The sequence below is a fragment of the Eublepharis macularius genome, chromosome 5 (genome assembly GCF_028583425.1).
Source record: "Eublepharis macularius isolate TG4126 chromosome 5, MPM_Emac_v1.0, whole genome shotgun sequence".
Lineage (NCBI taxonomy): Eukaryota > Metazoa > Chordata > Lepidosauria > Squamata > Eublepharidae > Eublepharis > Eublepharis macularius.
Genome location: NC_072794.1, coordinates 28,004,466 through 28,021,141, shown reverse-complemented (window position 1 = coordinate 28,021,141; position 16,676 = coordinate 28,004,466).

The window sequence follows — 16,676 nt, the reverse complement described above, 5'->3', positions numbered from 1 at the left end:
GCCATGTGACCATTTCCAAGAGGTTCCGGAACTCCGTTCCACCACGTTCCCCCTGAAAAAAAGCCCTGGTTATATTAGATGTGACATGGGCCACGGTTGTGATCCATGGCCGCTGTTCCTGTTTTAAAGCAATGGCAAGCTGAAATGCTCTTGCCCCACTGCCTAAATGGTTGGGCCCCCAGTAGCTGTTTCAAGTGTGGTGGGGAACAAGAGCACCTTACCCTGCCCTGCTGCTCTCATGGCATTTTAAGATTGCTTTAAAATGGCAGTGGTGTCCAAGGAGATAAACACGTGAACTTGAAGTACCTCATAGGTATTTCATGGCTTGCAACATCACTAGTAGAAAATAATTCCAAAATTCATCTTGAAATTCAGCTGCATAACTTGCTAAATTCTCAAAGCTTTTCAATTTAATAGTTTATATATTTGAAGAAGAGCCCTGTGGCGCAGAGTGGTAAGCTGCAGTACTGCAGCCCAAGTTCTGCTCATGACCTGAGTTTGATCCTGGCGGAAGCCGGGTTCAAGTAACCGGCTCAAGGTTGACTCAGCCTTCCATCTTTCTGAGGTAGGTAAAATGAATACCCAGTTTCCTGGGGGTAAAGTGTAGATGACTGGGGAAGGCAATGGCAAACCACCCCGTAAAAAGTCTGCCAAGAAAACGTCATGATGTGACGTCCCTCCCCTGGGTCAGTAATGACTCGGGCTTGCACAGAGGACTACCTTTACCTTTACCTTTATATTTGAAGAAGGGCTGATCTGAAAATGTGCATTCCCTCTAAATTATGATTTGGTTATTATATCCAGAATTTTATAAGCATCTGTCATGGGCTATGATTCCTCAGAGGATGAAGACCTCATAGAGGATGATGGGGGGGAGAGTGACTCCTCCAGAGTCAGCCACATGGAGGACCAGCAGGAGCCCTTGCCAGAGCAGGCTGAGGAATCCAGGGCAGACTCAGAGACAGAGGCTGTTCCCTTACCTGCACCAGCAGCTGAGACCAGGGCAACATCCCCACCCAGCTCCCCTGAACCTGAGAGGCAGCGTAGGGTGCGGCAGCGTCTTGTTGCTCAGGGAAGGAGACGGAGTGCGAGGCTTCAGGCACTCAAACAGCGGTGTAGTGACCTTGGCCGATTCCAGATGAGTTTTGCGTCGTCGCGCAAAACTCGCGCGAGGAAACGCGATATTTCGCATTTTCCCCATCGCGATCCGGAAGAGGGCGGCATGAAACGCCTTAAGGTTAGTCATCTGGAATCGGCCCTTGAATCCTAGCAGGATGCAGCACTGCCTTGGGGGTGATTGCTCTTAAGCCAGGACGCCCTTTCCCTCATTGCAGAAGCACCTGCGCAAAGACCTGCCCGGTTCTACTGCGACCCAGCTCTGCTCTCTCTCTCTCTGCTCTTTTGGCTCTGACTTTTTGGATTTGGCTCCCTGGACTATGCACCCTGCTTGCTCCCCGGTCGGCTTAGTTGAACTCTGGACTTCAGTGAAGCTTGTATCGGATTCCCCGCCTGCATTCCAGCACAGCATCTTATTAACTATCAGATAATGATGTTTAAAAGTGAAAATCTCTCTGTCTTTGTGATGTGTATGTATATTTGTATGTATTGCAGAAAGTCAGAGCTTTCAGCCACAGCTTATAGAATATCTTGAAGCAATGCTTGGTACCTATCATCAGACTAAGGCTGCCATGCCACGACAACTGGAGGGAGGATTGGAGGTGGGGACGTTGGGGGCCACAACATTGCAAATGCTGTTATATCACTTCCTAGAAAAACTCAGAAGTGATGGAGGGTAGCTCTAGGAATTGCCAGGAACTCTGTGATAAGACCATAGAGTTTCCAGCTATTCCTAGGGCTATGTTCAATTACGTCTGTGTTTTCCCAGGAAGTAACATAATGGTGCATGTGATGTCACTGTTTTTTAAAAAAATAATTTGTCCTGCCACCCCTTGGAGTGGCTGTGAGCAATGGGACCTGGGGGTTGGGAATTCCACTCCTTGAGGGGGCGTCTAGCAAGCCAACATCAGACAATAAATAAAGGGGGAAATTCATAAGCACTATCTGGTTGCTCCTTGGTGACCACTGTGGAAATGACACATAGTCGAGGAAAGATGAGTTGGTACCAGCTTCAAAGGAGCTCCAAGCTGCTATGCCCACAGCTGCTCAGGTTTTTGAATACAGCTGTACATATGCATCCCATTCTGCTGCTGACCTCTTAGACTATGTTGGCAGGCTGACAGCACCCATTGCCTTCATCACTGGTCATCAGCCTGTTCATTAAGAGGGCAGCAATATAACCTCCCTGTCATCAGCCATATCATCTTGTTCTGAATCCCCAGAACTGTCAGGCAGTCTGATTGGTATCCGGGAATTTTGACTCCCTCCTGTTGTACAGGAACTAGTCCTGGTGACCCAACATCGCAATGCTGTTTCTCTCTGCAGAGCCTGCATTCAAAGGCCAGCGACAAGGTTAATACAACCTGCCTGGAGAGAATGCTGAGTTGCTGCCAAGGGGATGAATGCTGAACAATGAATAGGCAGGAGTTCTTGCAGCTGTCTGGTGCAATTGCCACAGGAAATAAAGACATCCATCAAATGCAAGGTTCCCATACTGGTGAGACAAGACACATCCAGCACCCAGCAAGAGCTGAGTAAAACTGTCAGGGAAGAGTGTAAAATTTTGCTCCCCCCCCCCCCCCAACGATTTCTTTTCCTCTGCAGGAGCATTATATAGAGGAGGCCATTCCTTGTCATAGATTTGGGCAACAGCTCATGCCTGAGATGGCCTCTGGAGAAGTGGCATTATAAACTTTCTAAATAAATAAATAAATAATGCCCCTTCCTTTTACTGGAATAAAACAGGAGTCCTCTAGTGGCACCTTAAAGGTTAACAAAATTCATCTCTACGTAAGATTTTGTGAGTCGCAGCTCACTCCCTTAGATGCATACAGCTCCGGAGGTGGGGTGGGGGCTTTAAGCCATCTTTTTAGGCTGTGTTCCTGAGCTGATCCAGAGGAGTTAGCCGTGTTAGTCTGTAGTAGCAAAATCAAAAAGAGTCCAGTAGCACCTTTTAAGACTAACCAATTTTATTGTAGCATAAGCTTTCGAGAATCAAGTTCTCTTCGTCAAATGCATGGTACAGAAACTGGTCAAATATAGAAGAGGAAGGGGGAGGAGGGGAGGAGAGAGAAGATGCAATTAGGGGGGAGAGAGGGAGGATGCAACCAAAACATTCCTTTGCTAGTAAATGTAAACATCTCCTTTTGGAGTGGGGGTCAGTTGGCTTGTGTGAGGCTTCAAAGGAGTTTGCCGTGTTAGTTTGCAGCAGTAAAACAGCTAGACCATCCAATTCCTATGTAGTATAAGCCTTCGATAACCACAGCTCTCCCCGTCAGATGCATCTGACAAAGAGAACTGTGGTCCCTGAAAGCCCACGTCAGGCGCCACTGGGCTCCCCCAGACCCCGCCTCTGTAAAGGAAATCTGTTACTTGTGATAATGTGATAACCATTCATAGTCCCTATTCAGTCCCAGCTTGACAGAGTCAAATTTGCATATGAATTCCAATTCAGTAGCCTCCCGTTGGATTTTGTTTTTGAAAGGTTTCTGTTGAACTACAGCGACCTTTAAGTCTTTGATGGAATGTCCTGGTAGATTGAAGTGTTCTCCCACTGGTTTCTGGACGTTTCCATTTCTAATGTCAGATTTGTGTCCATTTATTCTTTTGCATAGAGGTTGGCTGGTTTGTCCAATGTACAGAGCAGAAGGACTATTAACCCAATGAAGCCATTTCAAGTCAGGAAAATGAAGCTAAGAAGAAGGTTTTAACCCTTTTTCACCATGCACCATTTTCCTGATTCAAACTGTGGGCCCATGTACCTGGAAATATGTTTTGGGAAAACATTTCTAGGAAATTTGAATGTGGCTGGTTTGCCCCTGTTGCCTAATATTGAATGAGCAGAAAGTGTAGGTTAGACCCTGCTTCCTTAACTTTAACACAGCCATGGTAAATATTAGCTAAGGTAAGTACTACTTCTATTTTATTTATTTTTTAATAATAATAACAACATTCAATTTATATACCACCCTTCAGGACAACTTAACACCCTCTCAGAGCAGTTCACAAAGTATGTTATTATCATCCCCACAACAATCGCCCTGTGAGGTGGGTGGGGCTGAGAGAGTTCTGAGAGAGCTGTGACTGACCCAAGGTCACCCAGCTGGCTACAAATGGAGAAGTGGGGAATCAAACCCAGTTCTCCAGATTCGAGCCCCGCCGCTCTTAACCATTACACCAAACTTCATCTAATTCTGCCTTTCTCCCAAATGAGGACCCAAAGCAGCTTACGTTGTTCTCTTCTTCTCCACTTTATCTTCACAGCAACTCTGTGAGGTAGGTTAGACTGGCCCAAGTGTTTGACTGGCCCAGAGTCACCCAGCAAGCACCCTTGGTAGAGTGGGTATTCAAACCTGGGTGTTCCAGACCCTGGGTCCACCACCGTAATCACTACACCAGACTGACTCTCTACTTAGCACTTGCCACAAAATTGACCACCCACCCACTTCTGTCTTTAGTCAGATTAGCTGATCCCATTGTGGGTGGGCCAAGCAGGAATTTGGTGGGCTCCTTTAAAATTGGCATGGAAACATCAAAATTTCATTTTAAAAGCCTTAAAATTATAGATAATATCTGTTTTAAAAACTACTTGTAATAAATTCACCATGAAACACAAGCCTTGTAATCCTAGCAAGGATTCCCTCTCAGTTCACACTAGAGATGGGCACAAACAGCAGGGGGGGGACATGATGTTCGTTGTTCGTTGCCATCCACAAACAAGGATTCACAAACATCGACGGACATGACATGTTCATGAACATGTTCATAGTTGGAGGTTCGTGGGAGCCAGAACGGCCCCCTTGGGACTTAGCTGAACTTGAGCCGGGGAAAGGAGAGTCCGTGGGTCTCCCCCTTTCATGCCATTTTCTCTTCACAGCAGCAAAAACAGGACTGTCTGCTGGAAGCTAATTGAGGAGTTACAAACTGACCTTCCCAATGTCCAATACCCACCAAATTTGCAGGGGAAATAGTCCTCACTGTCCTCTGAAGACCCCCCAAGATTGAGAGAGATTGCACCCCGGGAAAGGCATGATCCATGGGTCTCCCCCTTTCATGTCATGTTCTTTTCACAGTGGCAAAAACTGGACCGTCTGCTGGAAGCTACTTTGAGGAGCTACAAACTGGCCTTCCCAATGTCCAATACCTACCAAATTTGCAGGGGACAAATTTTGTAAATTTTTGTAAATCATTGTAAATAACTGGGTTATAATGAGACGTTATCTCTTTAAATGCATGTCGTATATAAATAGGAAGGCTTGTTTCCCCAATTATGGACATTGCTCCTGCTGCTACCAGATGGAACCAGAACCTTTTGAAAAAAACTCTTAAGGTGGTTTAACACTGTAATATTAATTTTTGAAAGCATTATGATATATTTAGTAAAGAGACCTAGTTCCGGAGTGTTGTTTCCATTTTATAAACAAGTATGGTAGCCCCCGAGGAAGCATCTATTGCAAAATGAATGAAGCTAGCCATTAGTCAGGCGGAATTATTACCACTCCACCCGGAGCTTCAACTCTGAAATTTGGAGAAAGTTCCTTATTGATTTTGTGGAAAGCAGTTGTTGAGGATATTGGTTATTATTACTTCGTGGTACAGACTCTTGAACTGTGGCAGTTTGCCTTATATTTATCCTTGGAACTATCTGCTGTGGGAATGTTTACTATTACAGATTATTGTGGATTCTGGTTGCTATGTATTTAAATTAGAATTTACTAGTATAGGAAACATTTATGTGTATACATTAGAGTGGATTGATTGTAACATATTTATTGTATGATACTTTGTATATGAAAGATTGCACTGTTGCACATTAGCACTTTAGTAAATTGTTACTATAACAATATTTAAAATAGAAGAGGAGAGTTTTTTGGCAATGAAATTCAGTACCCATAGGGGGTAGCAGCCAATCTAAAGGATGAGCTATGTTTCCTCCTAGATTACAGAGACATTACATAGTGGGGTAGATTTATGCTTCGGGCTAAAATGCCACACCAAACAAAGCAGGGATAAGCATCAAAGACACTAGGGTAGGGTATCCTCTTCCCTGGAGAGGGAGCGAATCACCAGTCAGATAAAGCTGAGCGCTCAGAGATGCGACTAGCCTTTGCCATTGGGAACTCCTGCTTTCTGATAATAGAATGCATACTTAGATGAATTCCTTATCTAGGCATAATTAGACCAGTGTATTATGAGAGATAGCAAGCAGAACTACATGTAAACACTTACCATGGAGCCGCCACTGAAAACAGCATCCCTAAGTTAAGTTCTCTCCTGCAATATTTAGCTACACTTAGCCATCCCGTTGAATGTTTTTGTGCCCCACCCTTTTTGTTATTGTGGGAAGCAGAAAAATGCACCATGTGATGACATAAGTAAGCATGCCTGAATGCTGTAGGGAATTCAGGAGCCGCCCTGTGTCAAGGTACCTAAGGAATTAATGCAAATATCTTCAGGGGGACTGACTGATTCGTTTGTTATACTTCAATATCCTACCTCGGTCCCAAGAAACTCAAAACAGTGTGCATAGGTTTCCCACGTAGTTTTTCATCAAGGCACTGACCAAGCCTTTTTTACTTCAACAAGGGTTCCACATAATGTATCTTCAAGAGCTTGCCTGGCCCTACTGAACTCTCTGAGATCAGAGTGCGTGCCCGGCATCACCAAAAGGTCACCTCAGCATTGGCTTTCAGTAACACAGGAGAATACTAATTAGCATAAGCAAAAAGAAAAAGGGCCTCTGAGCATAAGCACAGCATACTTACACTTTCCTTGGCGCAGCCACAGCTTGTCTCTGCAAAATATCAGAGTTTGGGTTGGAAGCCATAGAATATTTCCACAGGTGCAACCAACCATCCTTGCACAAATAGAGGTGCTAAAATTCCTAATTGCTGGTTTCTTGCGCTACACGAGTGATTCTATCCCTATTATCTTTTCTGCATGCACAAAATATAGCAAAAGGTATTTCTTCTGGTACCAGTTCCAAAACAAATAAAATCACACCACCTATCTTTTGTATGTTACATTGCTCACTAGGCACATGTTGTTGTTGTTGAATTTACATTGAAGCCCTGTGTGTTGCTGTTCCCCTTGTTCTGTGGCTTGCACAAGCTGAATGGCATTAAACACATTTTCCTTTCCAGTCGTGTGTCCGTGTGTTGCAAGAGCCAAGTCTTCGCAAGCAGTCTGACATGTATCCTTTTAGGAGTAAATTAGCAGGTGTTCGGAGCAACAATTTCACAGTGGCTTGGATCCACCGGCTGACTTTCTATAACTGATCTTAATGTTATGGTGTGACATTCCCTCATCCTTAAAGAACAGAAATGGCACTAGAGGCATTTTTAAAATTCCAAAAATAACTAAGTATTATGTTTACGTTACATGGGGAAAGGTCAGGAGAAGTCAGAGGTTGAAAGTTTCTGAGGTAAATTTCAGAACATGAACAGACTTCTGTTCTTTTATTCTTCACTGTTACTTAAGGCTTATATTTTGAGGATTTGGTTCCCTTGTCTTTCCCCAAGCACTCTAGTATACTTTCGTTCAGTATTCTCTTTCTCTTCTGGTACCCTTTCTAGTACCCCAAGCCCCCTCTCTTCACACACCAGTGCTTTCCTTCAGTTGTTAACTGAATCTGAAGGTCTCCACAGGCAGTTTTCAACCACACACAACCAGGGATCTCTCCACTTTCCAGAGCTACCTCCCTGTTCAACTGGGTAGGGGAAATCTCCTCTTCTTAGAAGGTATAGTCATTTCTTTGGTCCAGATATAGTCATTTCTTTGGTCTCTGCGCCTACTTCCCAAACCTCCTTGCCAACTTTCCCAGTTCTCCTGCCAGTGCTGAAACTGCTCCCCATTAGGACTCTGTCTTTCAGCTCCTTCACAATGGATCTCTCTCTGCTAGGACTGAAAAACGACACACACACCCCTCTTTCCAGCCCAGGCTACCCAATTTGAAGCCTTGGAGTAGCCTACACTCAAATCATTCTGATTCTGAGAGGAATTAACTCTCAACAGTCCTGCATATGTGTGTGTACAATCCTTCCAGTCTTCTTTAAGGCATGCAGTTCATCACATATAGCTTGGACAGTTCCTTCCTTCCTGTCTTCTCCTCTCCTTAGGAAGAGTCACACCTGCAAATAGCAGGAGAAGTCGCTAAACAAGCAAGCATTATCAACTGGGAGAGTTTCCTGAAGTGCACAATGTCTTTAGCTCACCTGATTAGCTGAGTGGAATGAAGATATAAAATGCAATTGCATCTCTGTCTCTCTCCCTCTTCCCCCCAAAATCTTATTTTTGACGTGGGGGCAGGAAGATACTACAAATATCAAGCATGATTTACTCTGACACATCATTCTCCTCCCAGCAGGTATAAATCTTTCCATGTCAAATACAATCGTGTTAAAGTTTTGTGTTTTGTTTTTTGTTTTTTTAAAAACACACACGGACAACCCTGCCAAACTTATGTGCATGTTTATGGAGAAGGAGAAGTGCTCACAAACATCCATCTCACCAACCCTGATGCATTACACCCAACAGCATCAAAAAGGAGGTGGGTTTTTTGGTTGTGTGAATGGTAGAGTTATTTGTGTGTATCTTTTTCATATATATACGAAAGCAACCATGCTTTCCTAGCCTTTCTCAGCCTTCAGAAATTTCCAGTTTGAATTTGACAGATTTATTCTGTGTGTATGTGCGTGTATAAAATCTGAGATTTTTGAAGCCATTTTGCATTCATTTGTGTTGATTTGTGTGTCTGTTCCAAAGCACTTCCACAACCTGCCCATTGCCAATCACAGCTCATTTTCGACAACATCGTAAAATATTCTGGATTAACCATTCCTCCTTGCATCCCTCCAAGCAAGAAGGTTGCCCTACAGTTGTTAAAACTGTATGACAAGGAAGGGTAGTATTCAGAACAGGATCACAGTAGAGTGCTATGGGAAACAGAAAAAGTTCTACCTGCTACAGCAGATACTCCCTGGAAAAGACCTTCAAGGACAAACTGGGGTTTCATATCCTCAGATGTCTGACTTTGCTCTTTCATTATCCTCAATTGCTCCCTTTCTAGGGTTCCACTGGTCTGCTCCAATTTCTCCCAAACCTGCTCTGCAGTTTTCTGTAAACATGGTTGTCCATTTTCACCACTATCACCCCCTAATATTTTCCATTTTTTTACCTCACCACCACCACCAGAAAGCGTTTGCTGTTTAAAAATCAGTAATAACTTTTTTTAAAAAAGCAGAATCCCACAAGTGACAGTTTGGGGGGATAGCAGCCAACATAACCAAAGAAAGTCGGAAGAAAACCACACGGAAGAAAACTCCCGTGTGGATGCTCCACTGCCTTTGTTGTGAAGGCCTCTGCATTTGCTGCAGCAGCGAATCCACAACAATCGTTGCTGTGTGGATATAGCCTGGGATGTCAACAGCAGCTCTGAAAGAACTTAAACCAGTCCTGCTTCTTCGCTCCCATCCCTCTTCCCTTCTGAATACTAGATTAAAGAAAGATTTTTCTTTTGTTGGATAAAATATATAATCAGCTACAAATGGGATGAGTGTAATCCCTACCTTTTGGCTGAGCTAATGTGGTGACCTGAAATGTTAAAAAAAACCATTTTAATTGTTCAAATTGAATGTGGGTTATAGGATTAAGGATGTGCACCTGGAAAAAAAAAACTTGACTTTTTTTTCAGATTTTGATTTTGGAAAGGGCATAACTACTGGTATTCAGCAGTGTCTTTATTGTTGTTGTTGTTGTTAGTGTGCCCCCATTCCTTCACCACTCCTACCCTTTCAAAACATATAAAGTACTGCCTTTGCAAAGGAGGGGTAACTTATGGGGGGAGGTGTTGTTAGACAAAGAAGAGAGCTGCTCTGGCAATATAGATCCATTTTGCTGTCTGTAATTTCCTGTTGGGACTTTAGGATTCATAGTTTTCTTTGCATCCTGAATTGAACTGAGAAGAACGGAAAACTATGAAATTCATAATCCCTGGCAGGAAATGATGGCTAGGAGCATTGTGGCAGCCATGCTCTCCTAGCCTTTCTAGGCCTTAAAGACATTTTCAGTTTGAACTTTTGACAGCTTTATTCAGCTTAATTCAGCTTGGGGATCTTTGCCCGCATTTTTGAAGAACAGATAATCTGCTTGAGGTCAGGATGCCCTCTCCAGAATCAACCTTGCTCTGCCAGAATTGTTTACACAAATCTTGACAGTCTGCAAGAATTCGACAGGATGTTGTGGGACGACTGACTTGCTTTTTGTGTACAAAAAGGTTGGACTAGAGTGTGAGAGACAGAGAGCTTGAAAGTTACGCCAGAGAAGCTTGCTCGTTCTTTACCCTGCTATCCCTTTGTTAATAAAATTCAGAAAAAAAGGATGCATTGTTTCAAGCCCATCATTATTTTCTTTTCTTTTTTTATAAAAATTTTTATTGGATTAGACACATAGAATTTATTACAATCATTCCCTTAAATTTTCCAATTCTAACCCCCTCCCTTTCCCCCCCCTTTTGTTGACTTCCAACAGTTTTCCAACCCCTTGTCTATTCTCCCTCTACTCATTTCAAACTTATTGTACTTATTATAATATACTTTCAAACTCTTCTAAGCTTATCTATAGTAACATAGTGCTATCTCTATTTTCTTCCCAAATGGGTAAAAATATGACAATCTTAACTTATCTTTTTCAATAATAATAATAATAATCATTTTGGTATTCTGTACTCTATCTTACTCTTTCTAAATACTTCAAAATGGGGCAAACAATTTGTCCCTCTTTATGCATAACTTCAAATACTTCTATAAACATTGCATACATTTATTATAAATCAATCAATTTGACTTATACTCTATATGATACTCTTTACTTTCTTTTACATGTCTTGTCCTTTTTGATTAACTAATTTCTCCATTATAAAACTATCCAACAAACAATTCATGTACACATTCAGCAAAAGTCTATCAATTAGACCTATATTATGTATGCTAATGTATATTTATTCTCCATTGTACAGTTATCTGCTAACATAAAAAAAAATTAATTAGATTCTATCCTTATAATCCTTATGATAGTAACACTATTGATACCCAACTATTCATACTAATCAAATAAAATAATTGCTTAGAATTTTTTCACTTTACTCTCTCCCCCCGGTATAGTCACTCCCCTCTCCTTTTGTTATATTTCAGTAATTATCAAACTGCCACAGTCCTCCCACCTCCCATTTTTTCACCAAGTATCGTTTCAGCCTCTCCCAGTCCGTGTTAAACTGTCCCGGGTCAAGGTCTCTCAATTTTCTTGTCATTTTATCCATCTCCGCCATGTACAGCAATTTGTAAATCCAGTCCTCAATAGTTGGCACTTCTTGTACTTTCAATTTCTGCGCATATAAGAGTCTAGTTGCTGCTGTCATGTAGAATAACAATGTCCTGTGTTGTGCTGGAATATCTTCCATTCCCAAGTTCAGTAGCAGGAGTTCTGGGTTCTTATTAACTTGAAATTGTAAAATCTCACTCATTACTCTTATTATTTCCCCCCAGTACTGCCTAGCTACCTCACAAGTCCACCACATGTGATACAGAGATCCCTCATGCTTTTTACATTTCCAGCATTTATTAGATGTATTCAAGTTCCCTAGCGCAATTTTCTTTGGTGTCAGATACCAACGATAAATCATTTTGTAAAGATTCTCTTTGATACTGGTACATGTCGTAATCTTCAATGTATTTTTCCACAAATATTCCCACGCCTCCATTGTTATTTCTTTATTAAAATTTATAGCCCACTTCACCATTTGCACTTTAACTACTTCATCTTCCATATACCATTTTAACAGTACTTTGTATATCTTAGAGATTTCCTTTTTTTCTTCTTGTAGAATTGCTTTCTCTAACAGTGCAATCCTATGCAGAGTTACACCCGTCTAAGCCCATTGAAGTCAATGGCCTTAGACGGGAGTAACTCTCCATAGGATTGCACTGTAAATCTGAGTTCTCCATTCTTATCCCTCCCTTCACACAGTCTGAGTAATAAAGATCTCTAACTTGTCTATATTGAAACCAGTCATAATTTGGAGACAACTCTTGTTGCGTCCTTATTCTTATTTTAGAAAGTTCTATTCGCGTTATCTCCTTGTACGTTAAGCACTGTTGTTCATTATCAACCGTTCTCGGATCTATTACTTCATATGGAACCACCCAGGAGGGGATTCCTTTTTGCAGGTAGTCTTTGTACTTCTTCCAAGTTGAGAAGAGGCTTCTCCGAATGTAATGGTGCAAAAACATAGAATCTGCTTTTACTTTATCGTACCATAAGTATGCATGCCGTCCAAATAATTTTTTATATCCCTCTAAGGCCAGCAGTTTGCGATTTTTCAGCTTCATCCAATCTTTCAACCATACCAAACAAATTGCATCGTAATAAAGTCTCAAATTGGGCAATTGCATTCCACCTCTTTCCTTTGCATCCTGTAATACTTTCATTTTCACTCGAGGCTTCCTGCCTGCCCACACAAACTCCGATATTTTCCTCTGCCATTTGTCAAACTGCTTAGAGTCCCTAATGATTGGTATTGTCTGTAACAGAAACATCACTCTTGGCAACACATTCATCTTAACTACTGCAATTCTTCCCAACCATGACAAGTTCAATCTATTCCATTTAATCAAATCCTGCTCTATTTGAGTCCATAATTTCTCATAATTATTCTTGAATAGATCTATATTTTTTGCAGTCAGTTCAACTCCCAGATATTTCACCTTATTTGTTACTTCACAGTCTATTAGTTCCATCAATTGCTGCTGTTTTAACTTGGTCATATTTTTGCATAATATCTTTGATTTCTTTTTGTTTACATAAAAACCTGCCAAGTCTCCAAATTCTTTAATTTTTTCTATTACCTTAGGCATGTTTTCAATTGGATCTTCCACAATTAACATTATATCATCTGCAAATGCTCTGACCTTGTAGGAAAAGTCTTTTATCTTTATTCCACAGATTGCATTGTCTTCTCAAATCTGTATCATTAAAATTTCCAAAACCAAAATAAACAACAGTGGAGACAACGGGCAACCTTGTCTAGTACCTTTGCCAATAATCAGTTTTTTAGTCAACTCGTCATTTACCACAATTGCTGCACTCTGGTCTCTGTAAATTTCTTTCACTGCTCTTATGAATCTTTCTCCCATTTGTAGCTGTTCCATAGTGGCAAACATAAAGTCCCAGTAGCCCATCATTATTTTCTATTGGAGGGTTAATTCATATTAAGAATTCTCTCCCCTTTTAGGCAGATAAAGACTGGCTTGTTTGGGTAACTGGGCAATTGGATATTGTTGAGAGACCTTGCTCCTGGACTGCCAAGTCTCCTCAAAAGGATAGTCTGTGGCAACATGTGGTTTGTATGGCCCGTGTCATGCCTCCCCTGTGTCTGTCATGCCCTTCCTACCAGGGAAGGCGGACTCAGTGGGAGAGAGGTAAGCTTAATTTCAAGATGGGTCCAAACTGTGCCTGGTTTGAATGTGATGAAGCTTTTTGAGGTACAGAGATTCACATTATCAGCCCCACCACCACTCCCACCATTCAAAAACTGGCCATTTGGAAACAGGAGTTGCAACACTGCTCACATTTCACTGTCTGAAGGGCCACTTTCAGCCATACATATTAATGTTTACCTCAGAAAAGAGATTCATGGGGCAGTGTGGAAAAGGCAAAGTGAGGGTTTGATTTCAAGTATGCATAGCAGGAAGTCCATTCAGGACTACCTTGTGATGCTGGGTGCACTTAGAACTACTTGCACGTTGTGATGTATGTTATTTTCCCAATGTAAGCATTAACATTTATATTTGAACAAGTAATGGATAAAACCTTCTCCGAATGAAAGAATGCCTTGTTGATACCTAAGCATCAGGAGAGCACCAGGAAGTTAAGTGGATACGGCCCTGGAGCAAGCCAACCTGAGTGGCACCTGTGACACCAACAAGCCAGCCGGTGGGGACTGCTCAGCATCACCGACAGAAACCATCTACTCACCCATGGCTCCTTCCTACAAACCAGCAGCAGTGCAAGAGGAGCAGTTGGTGAGCTGACACCAAATGCCATTGCTTGGTTCACTGCTCACTACAGCAGCAGCCCACTGGGAAATTTTCCTGCAAGTTAAAAGGGCAGTCTGGCCCTGCTAAGCATACCTTTAGTTGTTGAAGCTCTGACTCCTGGGCAAGGCCACAGTCTTTACTGGTCTGAAAGCTTTTATTAATTTTTGCTGCATGGTCAGGGGAGTGCACTTGACCTTTACCTCACAATACATTTCCCGCAGGAAACATTGGTGAAATGGGTGTGACTTAGAAATGTGCTTCTTAGACCCACCTCTTCATCTGCCACTCTCTCTGTCTGATTTCTGACCTGTGTGGGGCTTGTAAGTGGTCATACCATGAAAGAAGTCATGCTGCTATTGCATTTTTCATTCCTGCAGTTTCAATGGGGGGGGGGGGGGGAAATCTCCATTTTTATTTTCCTTCTCCATTTGTGCATATTCTGTTTCCTCGTGACAATTTCCCCCATCTTGTGCCTTAGCATCAGTCACTCCCTGCTGACTGCTCTTCCACTGCTTCCTGACACACTAGCTTTCAGTGAGCATGGGATATTTTAAATAAAGCAGCATTTTACAATGGTACAGCCCAGAAGCTGCTGGTCATGTTGTTTGATTCTTGCTCTACCTTTCTAGCTGGACGTGTTTCCTGCTGACCAGCTCCTCATCCATTCCCTTCTTTCTCAGCTCTCATGACTAATCTTCCTTAGTACTTTGTTCTTATGTTATTATTCATTACCACCTTTATTGTTCATATAAAAATGCATGTTTTGTTATTGTTGTTGTTGTATCTTATTTGCACTGTTACTTTAAAGAAAACAAAATTTGAGTTCTCTTTTGTTAAGACAGATTGCTGTTAATTATTTTAACAGCCTTTGGCTGCAATTCTAAGAACACTTTCCAGGGAGAAAACCCTATTAAAAAGACCTGAGAAGAATTCTGAGTAGACCTGCCTAGAACTACTTTCACAAATGTAAGCTGACAGTAAGGCAAACAAAATAAAAATTGGTGGAGCATATTGCTAAAAGCATTAAGACAAACAATAAGATTTTTTTTCAATACATCAAAAACAGGAAATCAACCAGCAAGGTGTTTGGGCTATTGAATGTCAAGGGAGTGAAAGGATTGCTCAAGGAAGCCAGGGAGATTGCAGAGAATGAGAGCGGGACCACAAGTGACGCCTGACACAGGTTGGACACTTGCCAGCTTCCCTCAAGTTTTGATGGGAAATGTAGGCAGCTTGGCGGAATGTTGGACAAGTGACAGTTGAAAAGTCCATTGGACAGCAGTCAGAGAGCGAAGCTGCGAGACCAGGACGCCTACATTTCCCATCAAAACTTGAGAGAAGCTGACTAGTGTCCAACCTGTGTCAGGCGTCACTTGCGGTCCCGCTCTGAGTGAATTCTTTGTATCACTCTCCAAGACAGGAACTGTTTACCTTTCCCAGAACCATTGTTTTTATGTAAAGCATCTGAAGAATGGAATCAAATGCAAAAAAGAGCCTTCTAGAGCTGACAATTTAAGCATGACCAAGTTACTGTGTCTGGATTGGGGGTATGTGAGTGCTGGTGTGCAAAGCGACGCTGCCCTAAGGCCAATGCTCACACATGGTCACCAACATGTAGGCCATCTTCTGGGTGTGGGGATCCTAGGTGCGCGCCAGTGGTGTGCAATCTCCTGGCAGTTTACCTTTTTGCTCGCCAGTCTCTGGCAACCGGAAGGAGGTTTTGGGCCACCAAGTGATCACCTGCCACTAGCAGGCACCCGGGAACATGTGCAGTGCATGCACTCCCAGGTTGCAACAATGTCACTTCCTGAAGTGATGTCATTGTGCTGGCCATGGGTGTGCTCCCATGTTTCATTGGGGGCAATTTTGGCCACAAACAGGCCAGAATTATCCCTGTGCAAAGCACAGGAGCATGCCCATGACCAGCATGATGGTGTCACTTCCTGGAAGTGACATCATCATACAAGCACCGGGAGCGCGCACAACACAGACAAGGCACAAGATAAGTGCCAGATCCCTCCTCCCACCAGGAGGGCATTATCTTGTGAGAGGTTGTTGTAACTGGGCCTCAATGCCCCTTTACATCAACCAAGGCTGCCACTGCTAGAAGGAGATGGGTGCCAACCTGATCTGAGTCAGAAAACGAGGCCAGATTTTCCTTGTGTCCCTGGATCAAGGGAATTACCTAGGATTGCCAGCCCCAGATCTCCCAGAATTACAACTGATCTCAAGGCCACAGAGATCAGTTCCCCTGGAGAAAATGGTTGATTTTGGAGGATGGATCCTATGGCATTATACTCCACTGAGGTCCTTCCTTTCCCCAAATCCCACACTCTCCAAGTTCTACCCCACAAAGTCCAGGTATTTCCCAACCAGGGGCAGCCAACCCTAGAATGACATGACCTAAGTTGGCTGAGTTGCTGCTGAGTGCCCCAGCAAAGTCCTTAAACAGCCTCAGGACAAGCACCA